Source organism: Chlorocebus sabaeus, chromosome 24 (genome assembly GCF_047675955.1).
Source record: "Chlorocebus sabaeus isolate Y175 chromosome 24, mChlSab1.0.hap1, whole genome shotgun sequence".
Taxonomy (NCBI): domain Eukaryota; kingdom Metazoa; phylum Chordata; class Mammalia; order Primates; family Cercopithecidae; genus Chlorocebus; species Chlorocebus sabaeus.
The window spans coordinates 46,581,546-46,595,759 of record NC_132927.1 but is presented as its reverse complement, the minus strand read 5'-3'; the positions used below and the strand labels follow the sequence as shown (position 1 = coordinate 46,595,759).

At 44.0% G+C, this 14,214-nt stretch overlaps 1 protein-coding gene across 2 annotated transcripts in view; it reads left to right on the top strand.

Moving 5' to 3' along the window:
* Positions 1–11,608: 11,608 nt before the first annotated feature.
* SLC8A3 (solute carrier family 8 member A3) overlaps positions 11,609–14,214 on the top strand; it is a 139,401-nt gene continuing 136,795 nt past the window's right edge. For both annotated transcript variants that reach the window (XM_007987143.3, XM_007987138.3), the window contains exon 1: positions 11,609–11,716. The gene's annotated coding sequence lies outside the window, so the exon portion shown is untranslated. The remainder of the gene's footprint in view (positions 11,717–14,214) is intronic.

The following is a 14,214-nucleotide window of genomic DNA, read 5'->3' as shown; positions in this document are numbered from 1 at the left end:
TTAATGTTATTATTATTATTTGCAAATAGACTCTTTATCAAACTATCAGTGTACATTTGGGTTTATCTGTAATTTCTCTTTATGACAGAGTTGTAGTGAATTCTAGTACTTTTATGTTGCTCCAAGTCCATTTTGAATATAAGTTGTACTATTTCATACTAGGAGCAGGGCTCAGTCTCCCTTTACACAGTTTCCAGTTCTACTCCTCCTCCCAGTTCCTCAAGGTGGTCAATCCATTTATCTACCTCAAACAACTGCCTACTGGTGGCAACTACCCTGAGGAACAGCTAGATACAGCCTACTTGCCTGGCCCTACTAACTCACCCTGTATGGACTGTGCAGATATGCAGCACTGACCACCTCTCAGTTACAAAGCGAGCCCATGGAACTTGTACCTGTTTGTTGTAAACCCACCAACTAGAACTCTCTTGAAGAAACCTGCTTGGATAATGCCCTGACCCCAATAAGGGTTTTAGTGCCACAGATTCTCCCTCTCTCACCTTCTACCTGCTGGCTGGGCACCCTGCCATCTCCAGACTTGCTGCTGGCTCTCATGGGTACCCTTCTTCTATGGATCTGTGAGTAACAGAAGGTGTCTGTGATTTCCTGTGTTTTGCTATGCAGTCTCTTCTGCATGTCACCTGGCACACACACCTGAGCCTAACTCTTCTCCTGGGTCTAGGCTCTCCTGGAGAGTGGCTATCGGGGTGTCCTTGTGGTCAGCCTCAAGAGAAAGACCTCAAGGTTAATTTAGAGAGACATTTTAATTTTATTAAAATCAGAAACAAGTCAAATATGTCTACTATTCTATTATTCAACATTGTCTTGTAAGTATTGGACAATCCCACAGAAAAACACAATGAAACAATCAGTATAAATATTAACATATAGCAAATTTTTTATTTTCAGATTAGATGATTGTTTTCTTAGAAAAATTAAGAAATTCTACTTTAGACCTTAGTTTCCTCATCCATAGAACTGATAGAATAGTATCTGCCTTATAGAGACATTATGAGGATTAAATGAGCTAATACACATAAAACACTTAAAACAGTGCCTGGCCCATTGTAAGTTCTCCATAAATGTTAAAGATTATTATTAAAAGAATTGAATAGAGAAACTGAATACAAAATAAAAATACAAAAATTAGTAGATTTACTTTTAGTAAACAAACTTAAATGTCACAGGGAGGAATTCCATTTTTAATAAAAACCAAAACTATAAAATACCTAGAAATAAAATTCACAGGAAAGGCAAAAGACCTAAATAAGTAAAACTATACAATCTTACTAAAATATGAAAAGAAGATATCTAAATGGAATGGCAACTTTCTAAGATAGAATGATATATCATAAAAATGTGTATATTTATATATTTTATATTACTGTTCGAGAAGAGCAACCCCAAGACACATAATTGTCAGATTCTCCAAGGTTGAAACAAAGGAAAACATGTTAAGGGCAGCCAGAGAGAAAGGTCAAGTTACCTACAAAAGAAAGCCCATCAGATTAACAGTGGATCTCTCTGCAGAAACCCTACAAGCCAGAAGAGAGTAGGGGGCAATATTCAACATTCTTAAAGAAAAGAATTTTCAACCCAGTATTTCATATCCAGCCAAACTAAGCTTCATAAGCGAAGGAGAAATAAAATCCTTTACAGACAAGCAAATACTGAAGGATTTTGTCACCTCCAGGCTTGCCTTACAAGAGCTCCTGAAGGAAGCACTAAATATAGAAAGGAAAAACCGGTACCAGCCACTGCAAAAACACACCAAAATATAAAGACCAATGACACTATGAAGAAACTGCATCAGCTAAAGTGCAAAGTAACCAGATAGCATCATGATAACAGGATCAAATTCATACATAGCACTATTAACCTTAAATGTAAATGGGCTAAATGCCCCAATTAGAAGACACAGACTGGCAAATTGGATAAAGAGTCAAGACCTATTGGTGTGCTGTATTCAGGAGACCCATCTCATGTGCAATGACACACATAGGCTCAAAATGAAGGATGGAGGAATATTTACCAAGCAAATGGAAAGAAAGTCTCTGATAAAACAGACTTTAAACCAACAAAGATAAAAAAAAAAAAAAAAAAAAGACAAAGAAGGACATTACATAATGGTAAAAGGATCAATGCAACAAGAAGAGCTAACTATCCTAAATATATATATACCCAATACAGGAGCACCCAGATTCATAAAACAAGTTCTTAGAGACCTACAAAGTGACTTAGACTCCCACACAATAATAGTGGGAGATTTTAACACCCCACTGTCAATATTAGACAGATCAACAAGACAGAAAATTAACAAGGATATTCAGGACGTGAACTCAGCTCTGAACCAAGTAGACCTAATAGATGCCTACAGAACTCTCCACCCCAAATAAACCAGAATATACATTCTTCTCAGCACCACATGGCACTTATTCTAAAATCGACCGCATAATTGGAAGTAAAACACTCCTCAGCAAATGCAAAAGAAGAGAAATCATAACAGTCTGTCAGACCACAGTGCAATTAAATTAGAACTCTGCATTAAGACACTCATTCAAAACTACACAACTACATGGAAATTGAAGAACCTGCTCCTGAATGACTACTGAAATAAAGAAGTTCTTTGAAACCAATGAGAACAAAGACACAAACGTACCAGAATCTTTGGATGGAACACAGCTAAAGCAATGTGTTAAAAGGGAAATTTATAGCATGAAATGCCAATATCAGCTGGAAAGATCTAAAATCGACACCCTAACATCACAATTAGAATAACTAGAGAAGCAAAAGCAAACAAATTCAAAAGTAGCAGAAGAAAATAAATAACTAAGGTCAGAGCAGAACTGAAGGAGATACAAACACAAAAAAGCCCTTCAAAAAATCAATGAATCCTGGAGTTGGTTTTTTGGAAAGATTAACAAAATAGATAGACTGCTAGCTAAACTAATAAAGAAGAAAAGAGAGAAGAATCAAATAGATACATTAAGAAATGATAAAAGGGATATCACCACTGATCCCACAGAAATACAAACTACCATCAGAGAATACCATAAACACCTCTATGCAAATAAACTAGAAAATCTAGAAGAAATGGATAAATTCCTGGACACATACACCATCCCAAGACTAAACGAGGAAGAAGTCAAATCCCTGAATAGACCAATAACAAGTTCTGAAGTTGAGGCAGTAATTAATACCCTACCAACCAAAAAAAAGCCAGGACCAGATGGATTCACAGCCAAATTCTACCAGAGGTAGAAAGAGGAGCTGGTGCCATTCCTTCTGAAACTATTCCAAACAATAGAAAAAGAGGGACTCCTCCCTAACTCATTTTATGAGGCCAGCATCATCTTGATACCAAAACCTGGCAGAGACACAACAAAAAAAGAAAATTTCAGGCCAATATCCCTGATGAACATCAGTGCAAAAATCCTTAATAAAATTCTGGCAAACTGAATCCAGTAGCACATCAAACAGTGTATCCACCACAAGCAAGTCAGCTTCATCCCTGAGATGCAAGACTGGTTCAACATATGCAAATCAATAAATATAATTCATTCACATAAACAGAACCAATGACAAAAAACACATGATTAACTCAATAGATGCAGAAAAGTCGTTTGATAAAATTCAACATCCCTTCATGCTAAAAACTCTCAATGAACTAGGTGTTGATGGAACATATCTGAAAATAAGAGCTATTTATGACAAACCCATAGCTAATATCATATCGAATGGGCAAAAGCTAGAAGCATTCCCTTTGAAAACCGGCACAAGACAAGGATGCCCTCTCTCACCACTCCTATTCAACACAGTATTGGAATTTCTGGCCAAGGCAATCAGGCAAGAGAAAGAAATAAAGGGTATTCAGGTAGGAAGAGAGGAAGTCAAATTGTCTGTTTGAAGATGACATGGTTGTATATTAAGAAACCCCATCATCTCAGTCTGAAAACTCCTTAAGCAGATAAGTAACTTTAGCAAAGTCTCAGGATACAAAATCAATGTGTGAAAATCACAAGCATTCCTATACGCCAACAATAGACAAGCAGAGAGCCAAATCATGAGTGAACTCCCAATCAAAATTGCTACAAAGAGAATAAAATACCTAGGAATATTATTTACAAGGGACGTGAAGGACCTCTTCAGGGAGAACTACAAGTCACTGCTCAAGGAAAGAAGAGAGGACACAAACAAATGGAAAAAAATTCCATGCTCATGGATAGGAAGAATCAATATCATGAAAATGGCCATACTGCCCAAAGTAATTTACAGTTTCAATGCTATTCCCATTAAGCTACCATTGACTTTCTTCACAGAATTAGAAAAAACTACTTTAAATTTTATATGGAACCAAAAAAGAGCCCATATAGCCAAGACAATTGTAAGCAAAAAGAACAAAGCTAGAGGCATCACACTACCTAACTTCAAACTATACTATAAGCCTACAGTAACCAAAACAGCATGGTACTGATACCAAAACAGATATATAAACCAATGGAACAGAACAGAGGCCTCAGAAATAACACCACACATCTATAGCCATCTGATCTTCGACAAACCTGACAAAAACAAGCAATGGGGAAAGGATTCCCTATGTAATAAATGGTGCTGGGAAAACTGGCTAGCCATCTGCAGAAAACTGAAACTGGACCCCTTCCTTACACCTTACACAAAAATTAACTCAAGATCAATTAAAGACTTAAATGTCCAACCCAAAACCATAATAACCCTAGAAGAAAACCTAGGCAATACCATTCAGGACATAGACATGGGCAAAGACATCATGACTAAAATGCCAAAAGCAATGGCAACAAAAGCCAAAATTGACAAATGGGATCTAATCAAACTAAAGAACTTCTGCACAGCAGAAGAAACTATCATTAGAGTGAACAGGCAACTTACAGAATGGGAGAAAATTTTTGCAATCTATCTATCTGACAAAGGGCTAATATCCAGAATCTACAGGGAACTTAAACAAATTTACAAGAAAAAAGCAAACAACCCTATCAAAAGTGGGTGAAGGGTATGAACAGATACGTCTCAAAAGAAGATGTTTATGCAGCCAAAAAACATGAAAAAAAGCTCATCATCCCTAGTCATTAGAGAAATGCAAATCAAAATCAAAATGAGATATCATCTCATACCAGTTAGGATGGTGATCATTAAAAAGCCTGGAAACATCAGATGCTTGCAAGGATATGGAGAAATAGGTACGCTTTTACATTGTTGGTGGGAGTGTAAATTAGTTCAACCATTGTGGAAGATAGTGTGGCAATTCCTCAAAGATCTAGAATGAAATACCATTTGACCCAGCAATCCCACTAGTGGGTATATACCCAAAGGATTATAAATTACTCTACTATAAAGACACATGCACACATATGTTTATTGTGGCACTGTTTACAATAGCAAACACTTGGAACCAACCCAAATGCCCATCAATGATAAACTGGATAAAGAAAAATGTGGCGCATGTACACCATGGAATACTATGCAGCCATAAAAAAGAATGAGTTCATGTACTTTGCAGAGACATGGATGAAGCTGGATGATTGCTTATTCTCAGCAAACTAACACAGGAACAGAAAACCAAACACTGCATGTTCTCACTCGTAAGTGGGAGTTGAACAATGAGAACATGTGGACACAGGGAGGGGGACGTTACACACGGGGGCCTGTCGGTGGGTAGGGTCCAGGGGAGGGAGAGCATTTAGGACAAATACCTAATGCATGCAGGGCTTAAAACCTCGATGATGCGTTGATGGGTGCAGCAAACCACCAGGGCACATGTATATCTATGTAACAAACCTGCACGCTCTGCACACGTATCCCAGAACTTACAGTAAAATTTTTTTGAAATGCAAATTAAAGCCACAAATTAAAGTTAAATTTACACCCACCAGAATGACTAACTTTAAGTAGTCTGACAATACTAAGTGCTGAGAAGAATGTGATCAAACAGTCTTGGAGAGGGAGAGTATAGGCAAATGTTCACAGCAGCATTATTCAAAAAATAAAACACTGGAAACAATTGAGATATCAAGAGCAGAGTACAAAGTTGAGTTGCATATTCATTAAAAGGAAACTATACAGCAATGATAAGTCACAAATTGCTGCTACACACAACAATATGGATGAACATGACCAAAATTATGTTGGGCAAAGAACCCCCAAAAATAGTACTTTCCATCTGCTTCCATTTACGTAGAGTTCAAAGTCACATAAGATTAGTGTGTGGTTTTAGAAGTCAGGAGAGCCGTTCCCTCTGGAGAAGAGGAAGAAGCATGACTGGGAGAGGCACGAGGGGAGCTGCTGGAGTACTGGTAATATTTATTGTTCTGGATGATGATTAAATAAAATATATTCACATTGTGAAAATTCTTTGAGCTATAGTTATGACTTGTGTACATTTCTGTATGTATATCCTACTGCAATAAACTTTATAAAAGGAAAAAAGAAATGATACTGAAGTGACAAATTTTTGAAATACAAGATATAACGAGATTAAAAATAATATAACTCATAGGAAAGAATTATGTCTCACTAAATACCCTATTATCAGACAGGGCTTACTAAACTTCCATCTTCCCAACAGAGTTGTTCCAGAACTTACCTTTAGCTTCAGCTTGACTGCTCTTGTTTCTCAACTGCTATCAGATTGTATACTCCAAGTGCTGCGGAATGCTGGCACCTAGGTTGCTTGTGAGAAGAGACACTATGGCTTGTGCGGGATGCAGTGCCACTGGTGGCTAGGACTGGCAGGTCTGCTGCTTGTGAAGTGCCTGAGGCCCCGCTTTTAGAGAGGCACTAACTTGTGGAGTTCTGCAGCATAATGATAAATACTGGGGCCTCACCAAGAAGCCACGTGGTCCCTTCCCACTATTCATCCCATCTGCCCTATTACTTGCTGCTCAGCCTCTGCAGAAAGGGTATTCTCTGACAAGGACTCACGGAATTAGGGCTACTATGACCAAATACCGAAGACTGAGTGGCTTAAATAACAGAAATTATTTTCTCACAGTTCTGGAGGCTAGAACTCCCACATCAAGGTGTCATCACATTTGATTTCTCTCTCCTTGGCTTGCAGATGGCGGCCTTCTCGCTGTGTCCTCACAAGGTTGTCCTTCTGTCTGTCTGTGTCCTAATCTCCTTTTCTTATAAGGATAGCAGTCATAGTGGATTAGGGCCCACCCTGATGGCACTGTTTTAATTTTATTACCTCTTTAAAGACCCTATCTCAAAACCCAGGCACATTCTGGGTACTAAGGGTTAGGGCTTCAACATCAAGTTTTGGGAGACACAATTCAGTCTGTTTTTAAAAGAGTCTGTCTAGTTCTTACCAAGCTCTGTGACTGGGCTGATTCTTGTAGCTTCTCGGGTCCTAAGTTTCCTCCCAACTTGCAAAGGACGTTTGTGGCTCTTTACTCCCAGTGCTGATGATACATAGCTTGCTTTCCAGCTTTCCCATGAACATCTCCTTGGGTTCCAGTACAACCAGATATAAATAACAATGGCAGAAGTGGAAGTATGGTGTCATTACATTTAATGTTTTCCAACCCTGTAGGCATCTAGTGGGGAGAAAAAAAAAACAAGTGAGAATGTCCAGAATTAAAAGCAGTCTGAGACTTCATAGGCCACATGAAAGTTGGCTGTAGAACTTAAGATGGGAGAGAAGCAGGGTTGGGGGAGAAAAAAGTAGGGGAGAAGGAGAATTGATATATATTTGGGGATTGGTCTGTACTCACTGAGTCTTCACAACAACCTCATGAGGTGGGCATTATTATTATTAATTAATTATTATTATTCCCATTTTACTGGTGAGGACACTGAGGCCCAGAATGCAGAGTTGGGCTTTGCTATTTCAGTCTACCTAGAACTCAGAGGAACCCATGCAAGTCAGCTCTGCCGAGAGCATTGGTTGAACATGCTTTGGCACCTCTTGCCTTCCTCCCCCCAGCATTGCCCTGTGACAGGTGACAAGAGGAAGACAAGGCTCCTGTCTGTTCTGTTTGGTAGTTATAAAAAAATGACATGACCAATTCTGTTGTTGTTGCTGGTTCAGTTTTAGTGAATAGGTAATGTTCACTGAAAAGATATCAATAGATATTAACAAGCAAACAAATAAAATTCTGACACAAGCAAAACTAATCCATAGTGACAGAAAGCAGATCAATAGTTGCCTGTGGGAAGAGCAGATGAGTATAAAGGGGCCTGAAAGAACTTTTGGGGGAGATGAAAATGTTCTATATCTTGATTGAGGTTGTTGCTCTACATGTATGTACTTGTATAAAAACTTATCAAACTATATACTTAAAACAGGTGAGTTTTTAGTAGTAGCAGTGATGTTTGGCTACCTGTAACTTTATATCCATTAGAAATGTTAGATATTTTAATATCATCAGTTAGTTTTTGCAGGTATCTTGAAATATTATTCATGTTCCTCACTACTGGGATAGTTTTGCAGATTCATGTTCCTCACTACTGAGATAGTCATTTAGCCTGTGTGCTAGACCTTGCTTTTGATGCCTTCATAAAGCATATATCACAAAAAAGGTGAGTTGTTGTATGTAAATTATGCCTCAATAAAGTTGATTGATCTAAAGCGAAAAAACATCACCAGAAATCCCACCACCAAGAGATAACCAGTACCATTTTGGTGTTTTTATGCTGCCAGGGCATTCATCCCCACTCCGCCGCCCCTGCACATGCTGTGTTCTGGGTATTTTTTTCTCTCTGTCCACGATATATTATAAAAACCTTTCCATGCCAGTACACAGAATGCTGCATCGGTATTTTTACAGTGGTAGAATACAACATTATGTCAACAAAACATGTTTACTTCACCAATTTGTTGTGTTGGAAAATTAAGATGTTTCCAATTTAGGCCGGGCGCGGTGGCTCACACCTGTAATCCTAGCACTTTGGGAGGCCGAGGTGGGCAGATCACTTGAGGTCAGGAGTTCAAGACCAGCCTGGCCAACATGGTGAAACTCCATCTCTACTAAAAATACAAAAATTAGCCGCGTGTGGTGGCACATGCCTGTAATCCTAGCTACTTAGGAGGCTGAAGAAGGAGAATTGCTTGAACCCAAGAGGCAGAGGTTGCAGTGAGCTGAGATCCCACCATTGCACTCCAGCCTGGGCAACAGAGCAAGACTCCATCTCAACAACCACAACAAAAAAAAGATGTTTCCAGTTTCCAATTTTTCACTCTTATAAACACTACCATGAATATCCTTGTAACTAAATATTTGAGCATATCCTTAATGATTGCCATAGAATAATTTTCTTCCAGTAAAATTACTGGGTCACAGGCATTCACATTTTTAAAGAATTTGATGTATCTTTCAAAATTGCCCTCCTAAAAACTGTATCAATTTATATGCCCACTAACCATCTCTTTGTCTCTACTGTAGACTCTCATTGTGTAGACTCAGCATTGTGACTCTCCATGGAAACAGACACAAGGTAAGTCCCAGTAATTGATGTATCCCGAGACCCCACAACTTTAGAAGCTATTGAAACTTTTCAAAGTCAGTCCCAGCCCTAACTTTAAATGAAATTCAAGACCCATAAAGGTTCAGGGGTCTGAAAGCACTCCTACTGAGCACATCCAGGACTATGACTCGGGACTCAGGCCAGAAACCACCACACAGCTTGCTAAAGGAACATTGAGTCAAAGGACCAGCAAAAACCTCCTGCCATCTCAGGCTTAGAGATTCCCTAGTCTCTATACCCCACTTAATCTCTTTGAACCAAGCCTTGCTCCAGAGCAGCTGGGCAGGGGAGCCAGGGATCTCAGGAGTCACACACACTGTTGAGGTGTCAGCACAACTCCAGTTGGTTGCATTTTATTTCAACCCTTGATTCTGCTGCACATGGCCTTGGGATGGTTATTTAACCTAAGGCTCAATTTCCTCAACAGAAAAATGGAGTTGGTAACTGTACCTAGCTCACAGAGTTTTAGTAGGATGGCATGAGATAATACAATCAAATTCACTAGCACCACTCCTGGCCCTTAAAAGATGCTGGTATTTGGTAAGTAGTAGTATCATTTGTCGGTCCCTCACACTTAGCTTCAGGCAGCAGAGAGGCCTGAGAGAACAACTTCCTGCCCTTACATTCTGACTTTTCTGCACTGGCGTCGCTACAAAGGGCCAGCCACCAGGCTCATTTTAGATTTGCTTAACGCCACCGATAAGCTAAGGGCTTGAAACCCCGTTCTTAGGAGTGGCTTGCCCACCCCGCATGCCTCTAGGACCAAGCCTGACAAATATAGCAGAAATTACAGGCATCTGATTTAAGGCTACGTGTGTACACTTCGCCTGAGCCAAGCCCCAAGCCCTAGTCCCGCTGCTGCATCAAAGGACCAGCTCTCTTCCAGCCTCCGGGCCCAGAGTAAGCAGCAATTTGGGAGGCAGCCCCCTCTTATTTTTAGCTTTAAAAACCCGAAACGCCAACATACCAGAGCTCACCCAAGCGTCTCTCGCAAGCTGTTGTTTGACTTGGGTTGAGAAAATGACAGGCTGGGTTGTGCACCAAGACGAGAAGAAAAAAGAGGGGGAAAAAAGGAGTTTTCTTTTCTCTCCACTGCCAACCTCCATCCCCCTCAACTCCTCCCCTAGGCCTGGGTGGACCCTGCCTGGGTAATAGTTCCCTGCTATATTTAAAAACCACAGATGTGTTTGGTGGAGACTTAATTTCGGAATTGCAGGCAGCGTCTCCTGAGGACAAGGGGAAAGCCGGTGCCGCGCGCCCGCCTGCTGCCTGGAGCTCCCAACTCGGCGGAATCCAGGTCAGGAGGCGCCGCCGTTTTGATGTGCTGCCGGCCGGGAGGCGCGGGCACCAGGCTCCAACGACTGGGGTGGGTGGACGCGGGGCAGGGGTTCGATCTGAATTGGCCCTCGGGGGCTCTGGATACGGGTTGCGGGATGCGGGCTCGACTTCCTCGTTGCCGGTCGAGGAGCGTTCTGAGAGTCTCCCCTCGGCGCGTGAGGATAAATATGCACGGCTTGTCATTCGGTGCGGCGCTCTCTCCCAGCTGATAGGGTGACGTTCCGTTTGGAGGCTTGGAGATTGGCTTTTTGATTTGGCTTCTTGCGGCAGCTTAATGGGCAAAGCTCTCCGCTCGCCCAGAAACCAGCCTCTCCGCGCGTCCCCTCTGCGCGCGGCGAGGCCGAGACATCTCCCGCGGTGACAGCGTGCAAGGCGGAGAGCCGGCGCGCTCCCAGCCCTGGGAAAGCCCAGGCGACGCGACCGCAAGCCCGAGCCCGGGTCCCTCGGAGCCGCCAGGGCGCGCCTTCTGCTCGCCTTGCTACCCCTCCTGGCAGGAATCCCCCGCCGCCCGCGGCCGGGACTCCGGGCCTCTCCCGGGCGTATATTCCAGCCCCCGCTCTGGGTAGGGGTTTCCCTCTTTCTGAAATCCGCGCGGAAGGACCCCTCCCGGGGCCCCTCGCCCTGGCCCCAGACACCCGCCCGCCTAGACCCCGCGCTCCAGATGCGCTGCCCGGCAGCTCCCTGACAGCTGCGAGCCCACGAACCCCGGCGGGCGGGCGGTGGCGGACTGACATGCCCCGGACGCGGCTGCGGCCGGCGGGCAGCCCGCGGGGGCGATGAGCCGCTGCGGCCGGTGAGGCGCCCGGTGGCGGGGGCATCACGTACCTTCCTCACCCCCCTCACTTGCCCACTCCGCTCGGGAGGCCGAGAGGAAACGGTGAGTAATGGGGTGAGCCTCCTGCCCTTCCCCCTTAGCGGGCAGCCGAGCCATGGGAGGTAGAGGTTGGGGGGCTTGGGATGCCCCTAAGAGGATCCCTGATTGTGAATAACGGGGTTAAGTTATTTCTCAAGATCATTCATATGAACCACCTTCCTGTGGATTTAGTGCCAAGAGAAGTGGGGGGAGGGTGCCCTGGAAAGTGTACATTGTGTATGCGGTGTTGGGGGGGCAGATCTGGCAGAGTGGGTGTCCACGGGAGGGTGCCGCCGGGTGGGGAGGGGCAGAGAGAGAGAGATGCCTGGGCAGATGCTTACAGTCGGATCGTGAGCATGTTGGGTTGGTAGCGGGTGCTGTTTGGGGAGACTGCTGTGTTGTGTGCTGGATGCATGTGGGCATATGTGTGCCGCCTGGGCCAGGGCGTGTTGTGCTTCTGGTGCTGTGAGTGTCCGCCGGGTTTGGGGGCTAGCAGGGAAGCTGGTTATCCACTCCGCGCGCGCCCGCGTGCACATACGCACGCACGCGCTCACCCCAATCTCGGGACTCCACCGCCGCGGGTCGGGAGCTGCAGCCCCAGCGCACCGACCGCTGGGGCCAAGGGGGCGGGGAAGAAGGAGGGTTTCTCAAGTCCTGCACTCTCCAGCCCCTGGTGGTGTGCGTGGTCTGGGGCTCGGTGGAAAGAATCGAAATATATAACTAACCTTCCCCCGACCCCCCAACACACACACGCGCGCGCACACACACACACACGCTCTCTCTCTCTCTCTCTCACACACACACACACACACACACACACACACACACAGCCAAAGCCCTCATTCAGAGGCTAGCGCTGCTGCTCCTGCAGGCCCTGGCTGACCTGCCCAGAGGACCCGAGCCACTGGGAGAGATGATGAAAGCAATTTGCTCCGGGGGAAAAAGCAGTTTTTCGTCTTAATTCATTGTGTTTTATGTTTAACCGTGTGGTAGTGGTGGTGGTGGCGGGGTGGGGTTAAATAGAAGAAATGCCTTTAATGCAGTACCATAAATTTACCTGCTCATCGCAGCTTGTTTCTCTCTTTCTCTCTCTCTGTCTCTCTCTCTCCTCGCCCCCCACCCCCACCCTTCTCTTCTCTTCTCTCCCCCTTTCCCCTTTCTCTCTCTTCTCTCTCTCCTTTCCTGGCGATTAATAAACAAACCTCTGAACACATTCGGCGGTTAGGTCTCCCGGGCAGAAGAATTGAAATTGGTTTCAATTTATCAGAAACGTAGACTGCAGCAGGCACCGCCAAGCTCCTGGGTGGTCAAGAAACACCCGAAGGGGGTGGGGGGAGGAGGGAGTTGAGGAGGGTGGAACGTGGGTACGTGATAGGAACACATCCGGCCTTCTGGTGGGGCACCAAAAGGGAAGCCTCCTCGGCCCCTGGCGACCCGGTGACTTGCAGCGGCGTGTGATTAATCTTCCACAGCTGTCGTGCCCCATCCACTTGAGCTGAGCTCTTGTTTACCTCGATTTTCAAATATAGCTGCTGCGCCATGCTCTTCCTGAAATAGGGGGATCAGTTCACCCTTTATGGGCTCTTGGCCTCCTGCCGGGGCTTCTTTTTGCTGGCGTCACTGGCTGGATCCAAGTTTGAGAGGAACCTGCCCCTTCATGCATTGCAGGTCTCCAGAGGAGGATGGCTAATGGTCAGAGCTTAGGGTAACTAGATGTCGACTGATCACCCAGCCCCTCATTGCAATCTACAATGCCCAGCAGCAGTCCCCTCATACAAGTCCACTTTGTAGCCTCCTTTTTCTTTAAATAAAATGTAGATACTGGGTTGAGAAGAAGCAGATAAGGCCTATAGAACTGAACTTGGTTGAAGTGGTTCTTTCTTTAACTTTATGGAGAAGGGAAGGCCATTCATGCAGTTTCCTCCACTTGGAATCCTTTATTTTTCTCCCAACATACTCCTAAAGTACTCCTACTCAAGCTTCGCTCTCAGCTCACTAGTTACTTCCTCAAGGAAGCCTTTCATATCCTCCCTGACTAGGCCAGATTCCTGCTTATTATACATCTGTATTAGTCCGTTCTTACACTGGTAATAAAGACATACCCAAGTACTTTACAAAGGAAAGAGATTTAATGGACTCACAGTTCCACAGGGCTGGGGAGGCCTCAGGAAATTTACAATCATGGTGGAAGGGGAAGAAAACACGTCCTTCTTCACACGGCGGCAGCGAAGAGAAGTGCCGAAAAGAGGGGAAAAGCCCCTTGTTAAGCCATCAGATCTTGTGAGAACTCACTATCACAAGAACAGCAACATGGGGGTAACTGCCCCCATGAGCCATTTACCTCCCTGGCTTCCTCCCAGGACACGTAGGGATTATAGGAACTACAATTCAAGATGAGATTTGGATGGGGACACAGCCAAGCCATATTTGGTCATGGAGTCCATTGGATTCCAAAAGAAAAGTATTTGTTTATTCATTCAGTTAGCCATTTATTCAGTAAATGTTCAACAGCCACCTACTCT